The 20,317-nt window shown below is 31.1% G+C and overlaps 2 long non-coding RNA genes across 2 annotated transcripts; both read right to left on the reverse strand.

Moving 5' to 3' along the window:
• Positions 8,418-14,285, reverse strand: LOC108660594. The gene is made up of 4 exons (XR_001926386.1): positions 14,191-14,285; positions 13,132-13,206; positions 12,128-12,180; positions 8,418-9,607 (listed from the first exon to the last, which is right to left on the reverse strand). It is a non-coding gene; the product is annotated as an uncharacterized LOC108660594 (long non-coding RNA).
• Positions 14,295-16,086, reverse strand: LOC108660593. The gene is made up of 3 exons (XR_001926385.1): positions 16,050-16,086; positions 14,536-14,658; positions 14,295-14,322 (listed from the first exon to the last, which is right to left on the reverse strand). It is a non-coding gene; the product is annotated as an uncharacterized LOC108660593 (long non-coding RNA).

Here is a 20,317-nt window from a genome sequence, read left to right on the forward strand (position 1 = left end):
AGGATTTTCAACCCAATTTTAGCTATACCAGTGGAATTAACATCTTCCACCAAGCTTTTACAAAGTGAGCTTTTAAGTCAAACTCTAATCCCTTATAATTACCCTTAAAGTACTTCCCACACTCTAGTTTACTAAGAAAAGAAAAGAAAAAGAGGTACAAATGATTACTTTTGTTGGTTTAAGATGAACATAATTAAGTTCAAACACTTTTTCAAGAATAGAAATGAAGAACAAGTGTGTAGGAGAAGTTTCTTTGGCTTTTTGCTTAAAATAAGATCTTGGTGTTTTTTTCTCTTGCTTCTTTGACTATTAGAGCTTCCTTTTATATTGGGGAGATAGATTTTGCTGTTCACTATAGTTTCTAGCTGTTAGGAACAACTCTGATGCCATTCTAGTTGTTATTTTGTCCTTTAGTGTTTAAATTAAAAAAGGTAGATAGAGTTCTACTAACTAGTTATTGGTAATCTTTAACCTATTAGCCTTTTTTTAACTTGCATTGTCTGCCAACTCTGTTCACTATGTTAACTGATTAGAGGAGACTCTAACCGATTAAGAAATCTTTGTTTTCCTCAAGTGGACTTCCTTTAACTGGTTAATCCTCCTCTTAACTGATTAAAGCTTCATTTTCTTCAATATTAGCCGATTAACATCAGCTTTAATCAATTAAAAAAATCTTTGAATTTGAATTTCTCTATTTTGGTTCCCCTTAATGGTCAAACTTATTTCAAATTTGGATTTTGGCGCTTGTAGGTACTTGTTGGGATGAGCCCTACAACCAATTTGGATTGGTTAAGGCTTGATTCCAATCATACAACAATATCATTTATGCTGAATGATTAGAGGTTTTCCTTCATCAATAAGACGTTAACTATAATGAGTTATAAGTCTAATTGGATGAAGTCCATGAGATCAATATGCCTTGCAAGGGTATTGTAATGGGTTGTAGTTATGAGATCCCTATGCATCAAAGCATAATCTCTAAATGTTCATGGTCGATGTATCATTAAGACTAGACATTAATAATACCTAGAGACTAGTACATTCTATGTTCCTTACTTAAAAAGTAAGCAATTGGTCTCATAGGTTGAAGTATAAAGATACTTGAAACTAGAATGTAGGTGCTTGCCTAAGAGAGCAAGTTCATTGAACATGATTGCATGAGAGGTGCATTTGGTATTTCACTCAAGTGTCTATGCAATACTTCTCATGTGTTAGTTGTGTAAATACTCCATAAACTTGAGACATCAGGTTGTCTTATGTGTGAAATGCTATGCTTTGATTTCATCCCCTCGGGTGCCTAATCAAGGATGCCAGAACAAGATGCTTTTGGATATAGCATAAAGCATGTGTAGGCAAATGAGTGGTCAAGATAGAATCATCACCCTAAGTGATTTAGGGGACATATCTTAACAGTTCTTGGTTGATATTAGCTTATTGAAGTCTTCGACCAAGGCGACTTAGAGATTATGAAAGGAGTTTCATAAGCCTTTATAAAGCTGATGATCAAACTTCAATAATGAATATGAAGATCAATAAGAGTAAACACTGCACCACGCTTTTATCATTTCCGAGATATATGATGAGGGAATGAATTACGTTGAAAGGTTGATCATTGAAAGGTTGAGTTAAACCATCTTGACTCTTCTAACATTTGGGTGACCATGATGGATTGCTAGATCCCAATCTTGGTCTATGAACTTTAGGTAGTTGATTTGATTAATGATAAATTTAAAGTAGTTTAAATTTATCTGATTCAAAGTTTGACTTAAGAAATATGTAATAAGTTTATTGCCAACATGTTAGAATCCCAATGGGTCACACACCTAAAATGAATGTTGAAAATAAAATGGGAGAGGTGATTAAGTTGGACTTAATCAAATTAGAAGTTATGAGCTTCTCAAGTACTTGGTTAAAATTATTTAATTAAGTTGTTGGGTTTAATTAATTAAATTATTTAATTAAGTCATTGGACTTAATTGATTAAAATTGTTTAATTAAGTAATTGGGCCTAATTGATTAAAATTATTTAATTAAATTGTTGGGCTTAATTAATTATATTGTTTAATTAAGTTATTGGGCCTAATTGATTAAATTAAACAATTAAGTTAACTGAGCTTCTTAAGGACTTGATTAAATTATTTAATCAAATTATTGGATTAATTAAAAATTACATAATAACTTTGTAATTAGGGTTTAAAATTAATCTATGGTATAAATATCTTGCTATAACCTTCAAACAAAAATAAGAGAGTGGCTGAAAAATTAAAAAAATGAAACACTTGAAATTCCTTTTGCCTTACCGCCCCTTGTGTGAAGAAAAAATAGTTTTTCATTTACTTGATTTCTTTTGTGTGTTCAACCCCAAATTTTTGTGTAGATTATGTTAGCACATTATCAAGGCATAGCACTTCCAATCCTTAAAGGATTTTCTAATTCATTAGTGTGGATTACCATTAGAGGCTACACAAGGATTCCTTGGACAACTTTAGTTTGCAACAACCGAGCTCAGGTGGTTGAGCTTTTTGAAGGCTGTTTTGGTGGTTTAACAAATGATTCGTCAACCTTTGTTATTTAGGTAAATTGATATGATTATATATTTTATTTATTAATTAATTTTATAGTCAATTTAATATAGAAGAGATCCTAAGAGGGTGAGGCATAATTCAATTTGTTAATTTTATTTTTGTTGCATTTTTATTTGTACATAATGCATAATCAGCCCTCACCCAACAGTGGTATCAGAGCCCCTGTCATGTCATTTGAGTGCTTGTTCTTGTTCAATGGATGTTTGATTAACAAATAATTGTTTTGCATTTTTGATTCAGTACGATTTTGTTAAAATCGATTTTTTTTTTCAAAAATCTGTTTTTCCAATTACATTTTAATTCTGTCCAGCAACATTTGTAGCCTTTTTTAATCTTATTTTAACTTATTTAAATCATATATAGACTTAACTAATGTGTGTTTCACATTGTGCAAAGGAAGCACAAGAAAAAGAACACCATAAGGAATGGTTTTGGAGTGTGTCTTGCAAGGAAGCACACACACACGGTTTTATGTGCAGAATTTTGCTTCTATTTGTGTTTAATTTTCAACAAATAAAATATGTAATTGTTACACATTTATTGCTGGATATGTGGACAACAAAATCATGAAATGTTCATGATTAATTAGGCTGATTTTAAGCAAGAAATTGGAGCAAAAATTGAAAATAGTCCAGCTCACTGTTATGACATGATTTTCAGTTTTAATTGACAAGAAAGTCTTGGAAACTAATTCTAAAAAATTCCAAAATAAAATTCTTATTTGAAATGTTTATTTAAGGATTATTTCTGGAAAGTATCATGTTCAAATATGCTGATTTCAAACAAGAAAATCGGTGCAAATATAAGTCTGTCCAGTTCACTATTTTGGCATGTATTTCGGTTTTAATTGGCAAGAAACTCTTGAAGATTAATTTTGAAAAATTATAGAAAAATTATCTTTATTAAAACGTTCAATGAGGATTATTTCTAAAAATTTTCATGGTCAAATAAGCTGAGTTAGGCTATTAATTATTGCAAGTTTGAAAACAGTTCAATCAACAATTATAGCTTGGAAATCGGTTTTGAATGGCAAGATAATCTTGTAAAATTAATTCTGAAAATTTCAGAATATTATCCTTATTTGAAAGGTTCAATTAAAAGATAAAATTTTGAATGTGAATTAATTTTTGAGTGGCTAGACACTTAACGAAATTAAAGGAATGTCCTTCACATGTGAAAGGGCACTCATGATAAAGGTTATGCATGGTGCCACCACAAATGGATGTCGTGCCTCCCATTACCATGATGCAACCAGTTTATGGAAAGAGGTTGTTTGCTAGAGAAATTGGACACTCAATGATCAGGAAAGATTCTTTACTTAGCTGATCATTGACTCCTAAATATTATGGATGCATGCTTAAAATTAAGGAGTTTGAATCCTTGATGGAATCAATCAGTTTTAAACTAATTGATATTAAATCTCCAAAAAAATTAAGTCTTCATCATTTGATGAGTACTCCCTAAATTAAGAAATTATTATTTAAATTTATCAACATCTAATTAGATTAGATAATTTTAATTAAAATAGAAAGTCAACTTTAGTAGATGACATCCTATTCCAATTAGGATGATTTTAATTAAGATAAATTTACTAATAAATTATGACTTCTAATAATGATTAGAACTCTACAATTAGTAAATGGATATTACAAGAGTAAAAGGTGGATAAGGACCTTTCTAAAATATTTAGGACACATGATTAGGATCATGAAACCTTCTAAAATGGTTTATGATAGATATTCAAATTAGGAAGTTTCCTAAATTGGTTTAGGTTTCTAATTAAAGAAGTTTAATTAGAAAGAACTTACTAATAGAATTAATTCAAATATGACTTGAGCTAACTAAAGGCCTTAATATGATCAATTCCTTTACTAAGTAATTTTGAAAAATTATATTTTAAAAATTACTAAATCTTTTCAAACCTAAGCACCATATGATTTGAACTATGATTCTCAATGGTTGAGTGGTATTTTTCAAATGAAATGCAAGATCATCATCATATTGAGCATGTTTACTTTATACGTTCATAACTAAATTGTAGATGTTTGTTGATGGTTATGGACTACAGACCCAATATGATTGTGGATGTTTGGTTAAACTATTATTTATAGAAATCTTTTCAAATATGGTATGCGAACCCTACCTTATCTCTTACATTTTAGGTTTGTAAAATTCTCTTCTCATCTAACTCCCCTTGAATGTAACTTGAGGTTTCTACATTCAATTGTAATTAGAAATAGGATTAGATTAGGAAAGAAATTTTGTACATTTGAAGATGGAGATTCAAGGTGCCATGAAAAGCTAAAGGTCGATGCAAGCTAAGGCATAAAGTGCTTAATGTATGCTATCCCCTAGGATTTGACCAACTAGTTTCCTTTTATAGCTCAAGTAAATTAGAGTAGGAAAGTCCATAACCATCCTAGTAGAACAACATGTGATAGATTTAATTTTATGTGATATATTAAATGCTATGCATGCTAATCAACTGAGACCTTAATAAAACGAAAAGGATAAAATCCCTCGATAAATATTGAGTCACATGCTGTGTATGATTGAGTTGCCTTCCACCATATAGCAAGATAACTTGGCTACTCTTTTAATCAGAGGCTTGTTGAGCACACTCAAGGTCACACATTTACACGAGTATGTTTGATTTATTGATGGGTCTTACTCAACTAGTTTCATAAAATCCAGATGCTTGGAAACTTGATTATTATGGAAACTAAAGGTAAAGGCTAGGCGAAACATATATGATATGTTTAGGTAATGTGTTGTTACCTAACTGATCTAGGAGTTGTATAGAGATACAATTGGTAAGCTCAGTCACCTACCTAATCCACCTATCACAGTTTGTTGAGCACACTCAAGGCTATGACTGGATGGATAAGATCCTAGCCCATTAAGAGAATCTTAGTAGAGATCTCTTGAGGTGATATGGAGGGTTATCATCATGTAAAAAATAATGGGAGAACTATTTAAAATTTTAAAACCTTGTTTTAAGTAGTTTATGCATGATATTTACTTATTGCTTTATTTTATCTATTTGGACATAATATATATACATGGCTAATACTTTGTCATTACGGAGCATCTTGGATGCAAATAAACTCATTGGCCCAAATTTCCTTGATTAGTTTCGGAACCTCAAGATTCTCTTGAAACAAGAGAAGAAATCCTATGTCCTTGACACTTCTATTCCACTAGTCCTTGCTCATGATGCTAGTGCTAAGGAGTGGGAAGCATATAAGCTCATAAGGATGACGATGAGCAAGTAGCATGCATGATGCTAGCTAGTATGATCCTTGAGCTCCAAAAGCAGCATGAGCACATGGATGTCCAATCCATGATTCTTCACCTTAAAGAATTTTCGTTAAAGAAGGGCGCATTAAGAGATATGAGATCTCTAAGGAACTATTCCGATGCAAGATGGCAGAAGGCAGTTCTGTTAGACCCCATGTGTTGAAGATGATTGGACTCATCGAGAGACTTGAACAATTGGGATTAACGATAAATCATGAGCTAAGTATAGACTTAGTTCTATAATCTTTTCTTGACAGCTTCAGTTAGTTCATGTTGAACTTCCATATGAATCGATTGGAAGCCACTCTTCTCGAACTTCTAAATATGTTGGACATGGCAAAGAGGTCCATCAAGAAAGATCATGGATCATTGCTTATTCTCTATTCTTTAAAGGATCATATGAAGCAATAGAAGAAGAAAGCCTAAAAGAGCAAGAAGGTAAAATTCTAAAATGAGAAAGCACTGAAGTCTAAGGGAGATTAATATAAAAAATGTCCAAGAGAAGGGGTGAATTGGACTTTAAAAAATTTTCTAAGAAATTCAAAAACCTTGAGATGATAAGAGTGGTTTTATCAAAAATTTCTTCAAGCTTGGTTTTTGACAATTTAATAAACTATTGTTGAAATTTCTCCACATAAGTGTATGTATCGCGATAAGTAATATAGAGGTAAATAGAGTGTTAGATCCCATAGGGAATTGAACCAACTTAAGCTAAGTACTGAAATTGTGGCAAACTAATTTTATCCAAGTAATCAAAATTAAAGAATTAACTAAAAAAAAATTGAACAAACTAAAGCTAATAGTTGAAAGACAAAATTCAATAGAAAACAATTGAGTAAAGGCTTAGGATTATGATATCCGTCAACACTTCATTTGAGTCATATTTCTCTTTCTAAACTTACTTCAATGGAACAAGTTGCTAACTTAAAGTCTTAAGCTATTTACAAGTCTCTGTTAAGGTACTCATAAAAATATCTATCTCAATTAATTTATTATATGTCGATGCAAATTTAACTGAAGATAGATTCATTAAGTTTTTGCTTTAATCTTGGCTACATGTGACAATGGTATATGTCTATCCTATATGCAAATTAAATCACTAAATCACTAAGTGAATTTTTAAACACATGTTGTTCCATTCATGGCTTGATATAAACTCCCTTTGTCAAGTTGTGTTTAGATATCCAAATCAATCTAATCAATGATCAAGTAATTAGAAGCATTAAACATAGAATTGGAATAAACGACTCATATTCCATAGAAAATAAGCAAAAAAAAGATAAAGTATTCAAATTACAAGTTGAGTTCAATCATAATCCTAGAAAAAGTAAATTAGTTCATAATATCTAATAAAAACATCATCTAAAGAAAATTAACTATTAATCCAAGTCAAAGAAAATAAGAGTTAAACAAAAGTAAAAAGAGAAACTGATAGTTGAAGCTCTTAAATCTCAATTCTCCTTTGAATTCTCTTACTCTCTTGCTTTGTTTTTTACCTTTTATTCTCTAGAATAATTGCTTTCTCACTCTTCTTTGAATCCTCTAAAAATGGCCCTTTAAATAGTCTCAAAACAACCCTAGAATTAAAATTCCACAAGTGCAGTATATTTGGAAAATTGTTTGACGTTGCGGCCTTGCTTTCCTTGGTGCCGTGGCGCCATGCTCTTGGGATGAAGTATGGGCTCTTCAAGTTGCACTAGATCTGCAGCACTGTGCTCTCTGGTCCTACTATGATGCCTAGATGCCTTGTGGTGCTGCAACTTTGAGCAATTGAAGGCCACAGCCTTCATTCCTTCATGCTGCTTTGTGCAGAAATTACAATAGTCTAGCCACTTCCAAAGCAATTTTAACCTTTATCTAATCCGAACTAGGAAAAATAGTAAACATAAAAGTTGTAACTCTGTCTCTTATCTTTCCAATGGCTCAAGAATCATATTATTTTAACTTTTGTAACTCATGTTATATTCGAAATACTACAACATGTACGAATGAAGCCGTCACCATACTAGCAAGGATTTTAATCAAATAAGCCTTTTTCATAAGATTTTCTTCAAAAACAATAAAAGAGATCAGTAATAACTAAACTTAAAGTAACTTAAAATAAAATAACATAAAATTAACTAAAATAACTTAAACTAAACTAATCAACATGTATTGAACTAAGTTAAGAAAAATAACTAAAATACTTAAATTTGAACCTAAAATCTCAAAAGCTTAGCTATTTAAGCCTCCAAAATGGGACAAAACAACTCTATATAATAGAGTTATCGTAAACTACTTGGAAGTGTGTGACTTAAAACAAGAATTTTTCAACTCAAGATGCAGAATTTAAGATATGATGAAAATCCTTTTTGAAGGAGCTAAGAAAATATTTTCAAATGTGATCCAAGTTAAAAACTACTTTCTAAAATCTTCTCAACAAAAAAGGCACAAACTAAGATAGTGAAATATGTAATTTTAACACAAGAAGTTTTGAAAACCAAGGCAACAATTCAAGAGCAATATTTTAGCTATAAACTACAAAGCTGAAAATAAAATCAAGATACAAAAATTTTATAGTGGTTTGGTTTTCTTAAGTGATTACACCCACTCTCTTTGCTCACTAAGGAATTTTCAATCCACTAAAAGGATTTTTGCTTTTTAATGGAATCAAGCAATAACCCTCACAATAGTTTTTTCATGAGAACAAGCGATAACCCTTACATCGACTTTTCACTAGATCAAGCGCTAACCCTTACAATACCTTTTAACGAGAGCAAACACAACCTTTACTATGGCTTTTAATGGGCTCAACCATAAACCCACACTAACTTTTCAAGGATGAGTTATAACCTTTACAAGAATAGCAAGAGTGCCTCTAAGTGGTGGATTTTGCTAGTTTAGTACAATGGAGGAAGAATGCCTAACAATGAGTATAAAGAGAGGATATAAAGATTAGTGTGAAAGCATAAAGAAATTTTATCTCATGTAAAGAATGCTTGGTTTGCTTAGCTTTTCTTTCTTTTCTATTCAAGATCTTGATTCACAATAGTTTAGCCTTTTTCTTTCTTCTTCCTCACTTTGAAATGCTTCTCAAAGGTCTTTTTTATAGTTGAAGAAGTCTTAGAGTTGTTGAAGATGAGGTAGACAAGAATTTAGCCATTAGATACAAGTTTGAATTTAGAGCTAGCCGTTGTTGACCTTGAGGATCGACTACCACACTCTTAGAGTTGAATATGGTTCCTCAAAATCATGAATTAAGACTTCTATACTCGACTCTTGAGGTCTTCTACTCAATCCATTTCTAGAAGCTTGTGATTTTTGAAGTCTAGCTTGGTGTAGTCTACTATAGGTGCTTGAGGGTCAGCTATGGCTTCTCAAATCATTTATTCTTGTAAGTGTTCTGCCTTAAGGTCTATTATACGTTTGTCAGAGTCGACTATGGCTACTTAAATCTTGAATTGCGCTTACATTCTGTCTCAAGGTCGACTACAGCTTTTATATGGTCAACTATGTCTTCATGTTTTCATGATTCTTCAACCATTCTACCATAAAATCGACTATGCTTGCTCTAGGGTCGATTCTTGCCTTTGGATCTTCAATTTTTTCATCAATTCAACATGTAACTTTGGCCATATCTTCCTTGTGATCAAATGTTGAGTTGAGAATGAGCTTTTTGGCTTGAAACAAACTTGATGTTGTGAAAATCAATGAGCTTCTCATCTTGTGCATTTATCTTGCAACTTAGACATGTCGAGAGTGAACATTAGAGAGATTAAAAGCACTCATACAAATAAATCATACAAGCTTGTAACTTCAAGAATTCATGCAATTAAAACAATCAAGCATGTAATCATGTAAGAACAAATGTATAAAAGGTAGTCATTTCAAGAACTTGTCAAGGATCACTCTAATAGAGCAAATGTAAATTTGAATCATTTTGTCATAATCAAACTATACTCATTTTCAAGCTAACATTCACAAAAAAATAATTCATCAATATGATTTGCATTAGAAGTCTTAAAACACAAAATAAAGGTTGCCATTTTTTGAAAATCGATTCACCACCACAAAGATAGAATCAAACCTTTTTGCTGTCTTTAAAAGTCCTAAAACAAAATGCATACTCAAATGAATCCATGGTGCATTCGACTCAAGTAAAGGAACATATAAACTTGTGTTTTGAGCACTGCCTTTACCAAATAAGCAAGTTAGACACATTTTCGCCAACCTTTCCACATCTCGATGCATTTTTGGCTAATAATAACGATTAGCCACCATTACCAAAGTCTTGTCTTTGTCAAAATGTTCTCCCAAACCATTCCCATGAAGTTCTCTAATAATTTGCTCCCTTAAAGATCCTTCTAAATGCACAACTGGTTACCTTTGAATAAATAATCTTCATGCAATCTATAAGGTAAATTTCCAACTTGTGATGAACCTTGCAAATTAGCTTTTATCTTTCTAAAATAAGGATAAAAAAACATGTTGATTTTTAAGTTCCTCAAAGCTTATGACTTGAGTACTCATAATTGATAATAGTACATATCGCCTACTCAAAGCATCATCCATAGTATTAGATTGTCCAGATTTATATTTTAGTGAGACATTAAATTCATCAAGGAAAGAACTCCATTTGGCATGTCAATCATTAAGCATTTTTTATGAATGCTAGTACCTTAAAACTTGATGGTCAAAATAAACGACAAACTCACAATTAGCCAAGTAATGCTGCCAATGACGAATAACTATTATCAAAGCGTAGAATTCTAGGTCATAAGTCGAATAACATCGTATAGAGTTCATCAACTTCTCACTAAGAAACTCTGCAGTCTTTCCATCTTGACTAAGAACTACTTCAATTGCTACATGTGATGCATCACACTTAACTAAAAATAACTTCTCAAAATTTGGTAATGAAAGAACTAGGGCTTTAGTCATCACTTTTTATACCACCAAGGACTCACCTTGTGTAGGATGATCATCAATTTCCTTATCTCTTCATCATATTCATCATAAATTGATTCTGACTTTTTCCAATCTAAATAATCCTCCACATGTAACTTCCCATGAAAATCAGCTACTTCAATCTTGACTCGTCCATCATTTAAATCAAAGGCGTGTAGTAACCAATCCTCCAATCTAATTCTTGCTGCTTGATTTATGAGTCCATCATCATGAGAGTCTCATTCTTAAATTCATCATCATCCTCAAGATCTTGAATCTCAAAGGGTTGTGGTTACTGTCTAGATTCTTTATTCGGGCTCCCCATTAATTCTTGATGCTGCAAGGCTTGCACAACTTAAGTCAAGTTATCAATCATTCTCTGCATCTCAGCCAACTCAATTTGTTGGGGCTAGTTGCCTTTACTTTGACCTTTGCCTTAGCCAACTATAGTCTTCTAGCTAAAATTCCTTATAGGATAGTAATAACGTTTGCTCGACACCATTTTGGTGTAGTGGAAAGGTTTAAGGCAATTAGAACTCAACAAATTAAGGATTGAATGGGGTTGATTGTGTTTGGAACAATAAAAACATAATTGGGTTTTAAAGAAACCTCTTGAATAAAAATTTAGAATAAATAAATAATAATAATGATAAGTCCTCAATCAAGGATCACCTATTTATACTAACTAAAATAAATCCTAATCAAATAGAAAGATTAAAATCCTAACACTAATAATTAAAACTTAATGTTCTATAATCCTAAAAGATAGGAAAAAATCTCAAACTAAATAGAATAAAGAAAAATAAAATCCTAAACAAACTAAAATTCTAAATCAAATAGAATTATAAATACACTTGTATCACCTACCCATTTTAGCAAATTACAAATCTAGACCTATAAATATTTACTTCTTCTCATTTTTCTCTTATTTTTTCCCTCTCCTTGTCACAGCCTAATCTTGAGCCATGACCGATGCATGGGCCCAATAGGCATAGCCCACTAGGCCCAAGTAAGCCTCTTTATGCAAACTTGTTCATTTGTCCATCTATCACACCTCCTTCTTTAAGATCCATAATTCTTAATTTCCAGTAATAATTTCTCCGAGAATAAATCATGACAACCAAGCATATACCATCTTCAAAATAGTGTTATCACTTGCCAACCTATGATGACATTATTAATTAAACTAGACGTATAGTGTTTACAAACAAATCTCACAATTTACGTTAAAACATATACACATGTAAAAGACCCTTGACTGCCAGCAGAGTGACTCTGGGTGTGGGTACTATTATTGAGTGTTATGGTAAACTTACCGAAAAATGAGTATAAGGAGGCACTTCAATCTAGGATCCAACTACCTCCGAATCTAAAAACCAAAACATGAAGTTGAAAAGAATGAGTATAAACCTAGTGAGTGAACATAGGAAGGAACAAGCAAACGATATAGAAGGTTTCATTTAACACGATGCACTTATGTTAGGAACAATGCAATTTATATTTCAAAAACCAAGTCTGCTGCTATGCTGTCCTTTAAACCATTTTGAAAACACTTTGGAGTTCCAACCTTCAACATTCGATGCGATCACACTACATTTCTCATACATCCTTACTTTATGATGTACATACACGTGTATAAGTAATTATGTATAAATATATATATATTCTCAAGCATGTGCTACAAATATTTTATCTCATTCTCAAAATATTCAACATGGTCCGGTACATGCAGTTGCCGACCTCAACACAAGTCATGTGCACTTTCACACCGCATATAGCTATTATCGTCATGTGCACTCCCACATCGCACATAGCTATTATTGTCATGTGCACTCCCACACCGCACACAGTCATCGTGTCATGAGCTCACCCACACCGTACACTACCATTACCATCATGTGCCCTCCCACACAGCACATACACGATTACAAATGTCATTTGACAATACCTCCTAAGGCAATAGCATACATAACAACATGTAAACAAGAATCTTTATATATTAATGCCTTCCACATAATTCATTATTTTTGGTCACATACGTGGTTACACAATTCAACTTTCAAGGAAAATAATATTACTATCATACCACTGGTTACAACATCCCAAGATTCTCAATGTATATCACACCACAATTCACTTTGCAATTCAATATAAAAGTCAAATATATGGTTCATCACATTATACATTTACAACATAAGGATATCACTTATTAAAGACTTGTTCCCATGCATATTTTGAAAGATTCAAATAAGTGTTTTCAATTATTTTCTTCAAACACATGCATTTTTTCCAAAATATTTTCATATGCAAGTTCACTCACCTTGGTAATGCCACCTTACAAAACTAACACCGATAAGACCTCAATCCAAGTTAAGTCTTGAAGTACCATTAGAACCTATATTTACCAATAAACAATAATAACCTCAAATAAATCATAAATTTGAACTTAATAATTCTAATAAATATACAATAGATAAACTACATTCTAACCTAACATTTAACCTAGAATTCTAGTCTAATTCACAAACCCATTAAACTAACTATTCAAGTTTAAAGTTTTCTTACCTTGATGAGGTTGGAGGTGTAAAAATCAACAAAACTTAATAATTTCAAAAAAAATGAAAATTTGAACAATTAGAAAATAAATTTGAAAGTTTTGAAACTGAAAATATTACCTTACTTAGCTCAAATTTAAAGGATTTAAAGTTTAAGCCTTGACATTTAAAATAGGTAAGGAACAAAAGGAAAAATGGAGAGGAGGGAGAGACTTTCTCTCTCGTAAGGTTCTACCCAAAGGAAGTAAGGTTAAAGTGTTGATTTTTTTTTTTGAGGAAAAGAAGAAGAAAGACGAAAGAAGAAATTGGAGAAAAACAAAGAAAAAAAATGAAACACGTTGAAGGAAGAATGAAGTCTTGGGTGGCTATGGCAAGGAAAATGGAAGAAAGCAAGAAAATGGGTTTGGGTGGCCGGCCAACTAAGTAAGAGAAAAAGTATGAAAAGGTAAAGCTTCTCTTGGAATCTTTGACTAAGTCAAAAAGAAAGCTTGTGTCAAACAAAAATTTTGTCTTTAGTTAAATATTTTCACATATTTTTGTTAACCTTTATGGGATTCAATTGAAATATGAAATAAACTTCCAAAGAATATATTTTGAACTCTTTTAAGTTCTTAATTATTTTTAATAAAATATAAAATAAGTTTCAACAATAAATTTTATTTTCAAAAATTTGGTTATCAAATAATTTATTAAATCTTGGATATAAATATTCACTAAAACTCACTAAGAAAAAAAAATGAATTTTTCCTTGATCCACGTTACCATTATTTTGCTATTCTATGCGAATATTAAAATTTAGGGTATCACACTCCTTCCATTCCTACCTCTCTCCTTCTCTGTCTAAAATTGTCACGACCTGGAACTCCCATCGAGCCCGTGACAACCGCCGCGACGTCTCGATAGGCACTCATTATCCCAAATGCCGATCAAAACCCCGCAAGGCTTAGCATCAGCTTCTGCATCTCCCCAGTGAGCGACAGTTATTAAATCTCACATTTCAAAAAAAATCATAAGTCATTTTCAAATCAAAAAAATAAAATATTACTTTCTGGCTCACTTGGGTATTTTTTCATTTTTCTTCAAAAATACTGAAACTCGCCAAAAACATGGTGTAAAAGCTAAATATATTCATACATACTTTAAATCAAATAACTGAAGAATAAAATTACTTTTACAGTGACACGTGGGCCCCCAACTGACTACGAAGATGTAGGGCTACGAAGCCTTACTTTCTAAGATGCAACTCCAAGATTAATTCTCGTCTTAATCAACTATCAACAAATTGTCCCAGCCTGAAAAATGGATAGGAAGAAGGGGTGAGATTATAAAATCCCAGTGAGTAGATAGACATCATCAACATAATCTAAAGCCGAGTAATAGGAGACAATTAAAATAATTCATCCCAACCCATATAAATAATTGGATTTCATCCAATTACTCAACATGGCTTATGCATTTTTCAAAAACTTGGCCCTTGCCAAAAATTCATTCTCGGGGATACCCCACGAAGGCATCTTATCGAGACCGCCAAGGCTATTTATTGTCACACACACAAACACATTTCACCTCTGACAACACAGTCGTTCCTCGGCATTGGCTGAGTCCCAGTTTCACGTGGTGGCCAACGTGAAGTGTACTCAAATCCTACCTCGGGAGTTATCCTACGCGCCTCTCCAATCGAGGTAAGCTCAACAATTGGGAACCGTGCTCCTTTAATTAGGCTGGCCCATGGAGCCCCCCGTCACTACAGTGCCCACTTTATAATCCACCAATCAATAAAATCACAATAGTATGACATGACTCACTTAACACATTCAAGGCAAATCAAAGCAGTTCACATATTCTTGAAATCATAAAAATAACCAGTCATACCCACATTTATCATAAGTCATTTAATGTAAAATCATAGATAAACAATACAATCATAGTATAGGTCTCCAATTACTCTATTTTTGAAATCATTATTAAATTTGTAAAAATTTTATAAATTTTTTTTATAAAATCTCATTTTCCCATAAAACACAATAATTTTCCAATTAAACCATTTTTCCATAAAATCACACAATTAAATAAATCTACTCTAGATAATTAAGACGATAGTAAGTTTACTCACTATTTTAGGAGTCGATATACTCCTATTTTCAATCCGCGGGTACAGTCCTTTACTCGTATCTAATGGCTCACCACCTAGCCATAATCCATGACACATATTTCAATTAAATTGTGTCTAACAGTCATAAGCTATTTCAGGCTCGATATATATACATGATATGAAATGAAAAATGCACAGGTAGCCATCTAGACCCGATATTGACTTAAGTCGATTTTTCATCCAATAAATTGGCCAATGCGTCCAATTTCACTCCAACTTTCTCCATTTCTTTTCCAATCCCTCAATTCACCAAGCACAACTAATTAACACACAATTAGGCAAATTTATCTTCACTTTTCTTCTTGGAACTTTCGGCCATTGAAGGTTCATGGGGAAAATTTTGTTTCTAAACATGTTTAACTAACTCTAAACACCAACATAACTCAAAATCAAACAATTCCAACATCTTTCTCTCTCCATACCCATTTTGACCAGCCATAATTTCATCATGAAAACATGTAATTTAACCATGGAAATTAAGGAAAAATGCATGGGTAAGGTAAATCACTAGCAAAATCAAAGAAATTTTACCTTTGCTTGATCAAATCCTTGAATTCCAACACTTTCTCTTTGATTTTTCCCACCTAGGGTTTGTTCTTCCTTGGTTTCTCTTCTCTTCTGGTTTGGCTGATCACTATGGGAGAAATGGGCTGATTTTTTTGGCTTTTTATAAAGAAATAATAAAATAATAAAAACATGACACATGGCATTTCTTTATTGGCTCAAATTTTAAATATTTGACTTTTAATTCTTTAATTCTCCACCACACATTTCTCATGTTTATCCATTTCCATGATGAATAAAATCCCTTGGTCTTAACAAATGTTGGGGGTAAAAATTTACCGATTTGCCCCCGGGGTGGCAAAATTACCATTTCACCCTTATACTCCAAATTATACCGGAATTAAAATTTTTCACTTTTAAACTTCAAATCATACTCCAATACTTAAATCATACTCCAATAAGTCAAATGGAACAAAAAAAATCTTTTCTAAAAATTTCCATTTTGTCTCCAAGTGGCAAATGACCATTTTACCCCTAGATAGTGAAAATTCTGATTTGACTCCAAATTGATCCTCGAACTCCGAATTACCATTTTGAGTCATCCATGAATTGTGAAACTCTTAATTTCACCTTAAAATTCCTATTTGAACTAGTTCGAAACTTAATCGACTCAATGGTACCATTATGGGTAATATCGTCTTTTAACGATTCCTCGAACTTTCTAAATTTGCAAACATTCTATTGAGCATGTAAATGACGTCGTAATTATTTTATAGAATAGGGTTTGACAAAATTTCCTCCACCCACCATTGAAAGGTGACAACATCGATGGTAGCTTAAGGCTAGGTCTGGAGCTCTCTAACTTAATCCGATCAAGGAAATGATGAAATTGGCATCCAAGGTGAGATTTGGTCTCAAGAAGTGCAACAAAGAGGCATCCACATCTTTAGTGGCTAGCTAATGGAGAAGAAAGGAAAAGGAAAAAAAGAAAAAAAAGAATTTAAAATAAAAAGTTTAAAATTTTAATTATATATTATAAAAAATAATATTTTAAATCTTAAAAAATTAAATGAAATTTATTAAAATTTTAATATTTAATCATAATAATGTTTAAATCATATATAAAATATATAATATATTAAAAATGTTATTGTTTAATTATAAATAAAATATTAATATTTAAAAAAATTGTTAAGATTTAAATTATAAATATTCCAATCATAATACTATTTGAATTATAGATAAAATATTATTTTTAAAAATAGATAAAATAATCATATTAATGTTAAAATTATAAATTATTAATGCTTTTAAAAATAAAATAACATTAAAATAAATAATCATATTAATGTTTTAAATACAAAGTTGTTAATATGTTTTTTAAATTATTAGAAGATATATATTTTAAATTAAAAATCAAATATTACAATAAAGGGTATTTTTATCTTCTTATCAACTATTCCTTTGTTATTCCAAAACTATTTTTATCAACCCAACATTATAATGAGTTATAATAGCAATTCTTATCACATTCCATTTCATGAAACAAACTATATAATAATTATTTCATTCTCTCTTTATTCCATTCCATGAACCAAACATGCAATACTTAGGGACAACCCTTAATTAATTGAAAGCACCTCACCAATTGAGGTGCCAATTGATTGCCATGTGGTTTTTCTTTTCTTTGGATAGAAAAATTAAGGAAAGAAAATGAAAAGATAAGAAATAGAGAATGAAAGGAAAAGAGAAAGGAAAAAGAGAGGAAGAGAGAAAGTTAGATGGTTTAATGAACTTATGGCTCGTTTGATTCCCGTAATGGAATAGAGAGAGAATGAAATAGTTATTATATGAGATTAAGATAGCTATTATGTAATTTGGGTCATCAATGGAACCATCATTATGACATTATTTAATGTTTGGTTGGTAAAAGTGAATTTGCAATAATAAAGGAATAATTGATAAAATGATCATATATATTTATTATAATTTAATAAAAGTTTTTGAAGTTATTGAAACACATTACCTTTTGACAATATGTTATTATTGAGTAATAATTTTATAATAATTTAATATGCTATCATTAAAACATTAATAATTTTTTATTAAAATAATTAACATGATTTTTTATTTTAATTTTATTTTACATTTTCTCTACTTTCATTTTTCCTTTTTTTTTCTCTTTTGCTTCATTTTCTTCATTTTCTTCTCTAATTCGTCTTTGGCCATTGAAAATGTCATAAGCTAAATGGAGCATCGATCTAGTGCTTCTCGTGGCCAAATATGGTTGTTGGAGAACCGATCTAGCCACCGGAACACGGATTTGCCACTTCCTGTGATGAAGGCAGTGGCATTGACCAAAGGACGACGACGACAATAATTGAGAGGTTTACAAAAAGAAAAAAGTGAGGCTAGTGAGAAAGAACAAGAGAGAAGAAGGGGACAATAAAAAAGTTTTATCTGTTAAGGTTAGGTTTTATTATATATAGGATAGTAATTTTTTTTTGACAAGTATAGGATAGTAATTTTACAAAATGATTAAGGATTATTTTGTCTGTTTCTTTTAAAAGTATTTCCATCAATGTGGAATAGTTATTTCTAAGGGGGCTAGTAATAATTATATCGAGTTTTTCAAGAACAATGGTCATTTCACCCTTTAAAAATAAACCAAACATATTATTATGTGAAAAAAAAATGATTAGGCCTAACCAAACATGTTACTAGATGTTATGGGTTCCATATTCGTAAGAAATGGGATGGATCTTGGGTTTATAAATATGAGTCTTTTATACTTATTAAGTATGTTTTTTAGCTTGCAAATATGGACTTATGATTTATAAGCTTACTTAAATTTTATTTTCAAAATTTAAAATCACACGGGATTGGGCTTAAGTTCCGACCCGTGACACTAGAGTCAATGACAACGATGAAAGAACTAATAGGGGAGTAAAAAGAGAAAAAGTGGTTGAGTTAAAGAAAATTATAAGTGACAAGTTTTTGAAATTTTGTCAAATAGTATTGGGAAAATTTTAAAACTTTTCAATATAAATTTATTTATTTATTATTTAATAAAAGTCAAATTCTTAAGATAATAAAAACAATAAATAATAAATATAAAAAGATATATAAACCGAAAAAACTAAAATGGAAAATCAAATCAAAACCATTTCAAACTTTTCATATTTTTCTTTCTTTTATTCTAAACGGTTTTATAAAAAATTTATAATTTACAATAAATTAAAAATCATATATTTGATCAAATAATTTATAACTCCTTTTAAAAAAAATTACACCCTCACAATGAAGTGTGACAAGTCAACAAAAAAAATTTAATCACAAAATATTAAATATTAAATCTAAATTTAATTTTTTATTTTCACAATATTTTACGTGTGGACTAAAATTATTTTTATTATGTTTATGTTTAAATAATCATAAATATATTAAAAAAATGAAAAACATTAATAGAAAACAGCTGGCCAAATCTTTCAACATCTTCATGGAAAAAATTATTGCTGAATTTTGTTTCCGGAAACTTTCCTTTTGTTTTTTAATTTTTTGGAAAATAAGATTACAATTATTTATTTAGATTTTAAATTTCTCAAAACTGCATTAATATTATTAATGATTTGTTTAAAATGTATAAATTCCTTTATTTTGAATTGAAAAAAAGAAAAAAGGTGTTTAAATTATTTTCAGTGCTGCTATATAATTAGTTTAAGATTTTATATTTTCTGACGTTTTATTTTTTATTTCATTGATGAGAGCATTTCACAGGAATTTGTTATGTTCTATATGGAGAACGAAAACCCTTGAAAACATCAAACCCCTCCTTTCCCCTATCCATTGAAACTGAAAATACGAGACCAAATTTTGCCTTCGTTTGTTTGTTCCCCCTCAATTACTACTAAAATTTAAGGGAAAAAAGTTTGTGGCAGCTGAGAATTTCGAATTTACAGGGAAAAGTGTCCCAACTTGGAACGTCAGAGTTGGGCCAAATCATTTTCTAGGAACGTCTGCAGGACTTAATACTACAAACATGCAACACATGTTCATGTTCAATATGGTCTATTGCAATGCATTAGGAACATGAAGAAAATCAAACTTGGTTGGTAAGGTTCACATTTCGGTTGAATTACGAAACTCTTCTTAGTCGTTCAAGAGACAAATTACGGCTTCCGTTTCAATCCTCTGTTTCCTACGTAGAGGCTACCGCTGCTCCTCGATTCTTCCTTTTCCAGGGAGCCCCCCTTGCGATTCCTGAGCTTTTGCTATCATTGTTGATGTCTAGACCT

Source organism: Theobroma cacao, chromosome 2 (assembly GCF_000208745.1).
Source record: "Theobroma cacao cultivar B97-61/B2 chromosome 2, Criollo_cocoa_genome_V2, whole genome shotgun sequence".
NCBI lineage: Eukaryota > Viridiplantae > Streptophyta > Magnoliopsida > Malvales > Malvaceae > Theobroma > Theobroma cacao.